The following is a 4,034-nucleotide window of genomic DNA, read 5'->3' on the forward strand; positions in this document are numbered from 1 at the left end:
TAAAACACTTTCCTTATTCAAATTTCCCACCATTTCTTAGGCACCAAATAGGTAAAATCGAAAAAAAATTGAGGAAAAAAAAACGGAAGGGAAATTAAAAGAAATCATCAATGGAGGCGGCAAGGTTGGGGACGTTCTTGCCGACGGAGCTGACTTTGGGAACAATGCAATCGCCGAGAAACGAAGTGATGAGTAGCGTTTAGAGCAAGTCCAGCCTTGCATGTAGGCCGGGGGACAGGGGAGAAGAAAGGGCCCGAGGGCCTGTCAATCAGCTCCAGCCATGAAGAGCCCGAGCTCGTGGAGAAGGCCCGAGCAAGAGGCCTGTCAATTTGTGACAGCCCGGCAGCCCGAGCTCCCAGCCCTTTTTTTATTTTTTTCTGTCAGGCGCGTGCACCCCACTCACGCGTGGGGGCACGTCGCCCGACAACTTTTCAGAACAGCAGTCCGCTTTTCAGAAGGTCTCAGTTACTGTTGGGAAGCCACGTGGCTTCCCACGGTCCATTCGATCTCAACGGATCCTTCATTTGGACCGTTGGATCTCAACGGTAAAAAATATATATATATCTTATTTAATATCAACCGTTCGATCTGAGATCAACGGTCGATATTAATATGCTTTATAAATAAAGAAAAAATAGTTTTAAAATTAAGAAAAGTTACCGTTGTGACACGTGGCACAATCTGGAGTGTTGGAATTCAAATTTTTTTAAATCCAACGGCAGAGATTAATTATTTGAATAAAAATTTAAAAAAAATGGAAAAAATCCGAAAAAATTGTAAAAAATTTGTAAAAAATTGTTTATACTTTTCTATAAATACCACTTTTTCTCCATCTACCTTACACCACAATTTCATATTTTCTCAACTACTTTCAATCAAATTCTTATCTTTCTCTCAAAGTTTCAATCCAATTTTTTTCCACAAAATGACTACTGATGCAGGTACGAATTGGTCGCTTCTTGAAGATGTTGCGTTGTGCACTAGCTGGGTTGAAGTTACTCATAATTCCCTTACGGGTAATGAGATGCAGTTGCGAGAAATGTGGAGTTTAATTCATACCAAATTTCTTGAGCAAATGAGTGGGAAAAGAACCAAAGAATCGATGTCCAGTCGTTGGAAAATACTTAGCCATTCCTTTAGTACGTGGAGAGTTGCATTGACACAAGCTAGTAGTAATGTTCGAAGTGGGGCAAATTATGCGGATGAGGTAAGAATATATTATAATTATTTGTTTGTATTATTATTTTGTTACCTAATTTGATTATAATTATTTGTTTGTATTATTTATTTGTTACCTAATTTCATTATTATTATTATTTGTTTGCATTATTTATTTATGACCTAATTTCATTATTATTTGTTTGTATTATTTATTTGTTACCTAATAATTTCATTATTATTATTTATTTGTATTATTTATTTGTTACCTAATTTCATTATTATAATTATTTGTTTGCATTATTTATTTGTGACCTAATTTCATTATTATTATTTGTTTGCATTATTTATTTGTGACCTAATTTCATTATTATTATTTGTTTGTATTATTTATTTGTGACCTAATTTCATTATTATTATTTGTTTGTATTATTTATTTGTTACCTAATAATTTCATTATTATTATTTGTTTGTATTATTTATTTGTTACCTAATAATTTCAATATTATTATTTGTAGCAACTTCAAGCACAAGCATGGTATGCTGCCAAAATCAAATCAAGAAACAAATCATTCACCCGGTGGGAATGTTGGAATATTGTTAAAGATTGTCCTAAATTCAAAGTTGTGCATGTTGGTCCAGAAGTATGCATGAACAGCATCCCTCTACACAGCACCTTTGTACACAGCACCCATCCACACTCTACACCCGATCATGGCTCCCATGTTGATGAAGAAGATGGAGAATAAGTGCCTGAAACGCCCATTCCAGAACAAGCGTCGGGGTCGACCCGTTATTCAATTAGGCCTCAAGGTAAGAAGGCTTCAAAGAGGAAAGGGAGTGCTTCCAAGAATGATTATGGAAAGTACATGCAAGAACTTGCTCGTCAAGGTGAATTGACGTTGGTGCGGGAATTGGCGAAATATGAGGCTGATAAAGCTAGAGATGAGGTAAAAGCTGCAGCTATTCAACAAGCATTTCAAGCTGAACAGAGGGAAAGAGAGCTACTTAGGCAAGAAAGGGAGTTTCTTAGAGAAGAAAGAATTGCACAACGAGATCGTGACATTATGAACACGCGTTTAGAAGGGATGTCTCCAAATTCTAAATATTTTTTGCAGTCGGAGAAAGCGGATGTGGTGCAAAGGAGGCGTGCAAGAGAAGCGAGATCAAGACAAAATGGTCCTAGCACAACAAGACAAGATGATCCTAGCACCACAGATTGGTTAAGTGGTGAGGACTAGGGTACTTTTGTAATCGGAACCCATAGTTTTCCAATCACTTTGGGTTGTAATTTATTATTTATGTTGTTTCCATGTAATCGGAATAGGGTACTTATGTAATTTATTATTTATGTTGTTTCCATTTTATTGAAGTTAATACTTTATTAAAAGTGAGAGTACATGTATTTAATTTCGTAATATATTTATCCTAATAATAGAATCTTTATTCATCAAATTGTTCACGTATAATGAAATTATAAAACACACCAAATAAAACTCACTACAAAAAACACACCAAATAAAATTACATAAACATACCAAATAATTCACACCAAATAAAATTACATAAACATAAGAAATAATAAAAAACTCACTACAAAAAACACACCAAATAAAATTACATAAACATACCAAATAATTCACACCAAATAAAATTACATAAACATACGAAATAATAAAAAACTCACTACAAAAAACACACCAAATAAAATTACATAAACACACCAAATACAAACAAACATACTAAATAAACTTAAGTATCTTCAGCTTGTTTCAATGCCCACTGGTGCTCTATCAAGTCAATTTGCCGATCATTGTGCATAGATGACCTTTGAAGTGCAGTATATCGTTGAATGACCCTTTCATTGTAATGTCCATCCCTTTCTAATGGCTCGTGTTGCACGGGTTCTTCGGTGGCATCATGCGCATAATATATCCGTGTTCTTGAATTGTTCATCGTGTCTGGCTCTGGCTCATATTCATCAACCGCATCATAATCAAACTTATCTTCCACAATCATGTTGTGAAGAATGACGCACGTCATCATGATGGATCGAAATGACTCTACATCGAACATTCTGGCAGCACCTCTGACGATCGCCCAACGAGCTTGAAGGATACCAAAACAACGCTCCACATCCTTCATGCACCCCTTTTGACAACTTGCAAAGTGTTTTTCCTTTGCACTTCGCGGACGTGGCACTGTTTTGACAAATGTTTCCCACCGTGGGTAAATGCCGTCAGCTAGGTAGTATGCCCCGTCGTACCTACGTCTGTTGACGACGTACGTGACTTTTGGTGCCTTTCCTTGCAGAACGTCGTTGAACACTGGGGATTGGGCAAGGACGTTGAGATCATTTTGAGCCCCCAGAACCCCGAAAAAGGCGTGCCATATCCATGTATCAAAAGATGTCACTGCCTCCAAAATGATAGATTTTGATCCTTTTCTATCCCCATATGCGTCTTGCCATGCACTTGGATAGTTTTTCCACGTCCAATGCATACAATCGATGCTTCCTATCATCCCAGGAAAACCTCGCATCTCGCCCTTCTTCAGAAGCCTTTGCAAGTCCCTGTGAGTAGGTTTTCGGAGGTACTCTGCGGTGTACAAAGATTCGACTGCTCCGCAAAACCTCATCAGGGCCTCAAGAATGGTTGATTTCCCCATCCTCGTTATCTCATCCATTTGGTCTGCAGATGCTCCATACGCAAGCATCCGCAATGCAGTAGTGATTTTTTTGCTCAGGCAGGAGACCCATAACACCACAAGCATCCTTCTTTTGCACAAAGTAAGAATCATGGTTGCAAACATCAGTCATGATTCTGTTGAACAAATGTCGTTCCATTCTAAAACGACGTCTGAAGTACGTATCAGGA

At 37.5% G+C, this 4,034-nt stretch overlaps 1 long non-coding RNA gene across 1 annotated transcript; it reads left to right on the plus strand.

The window, feature by feature from the left end:
* The first annotated feature begins 207 nt into the window (after positions 1 to 207).
* LOC126600696 (uncharacterized) lies at positions 208 to 2,530 on the plus strand. Its single transcript, XR_007615545.1, has 2 exons — positions 208 to 1,207; positions 1,677 to 2,530. It is a non-coding gene; the product is annotated as an uncharacterized LOC126600696 (long non-coding RNA).
* Positions 2,531 to 4,034: the final 1,504 nt, after the last annotated feature.

This window comes from Malus sylvestris, chromosome 14 (assembly GCF_916048215.2).
Source record: "Malus sylvestris chromosome 14, drMalSylv7.2, whole genome shotgun sequence".
NCBI classification, from domain to species: Eukaryota; Viridiplantae; Streptophyta; class Magnoliopsida; order Rosales; family Rosaceae; genus Malus; species Malus sylvestris.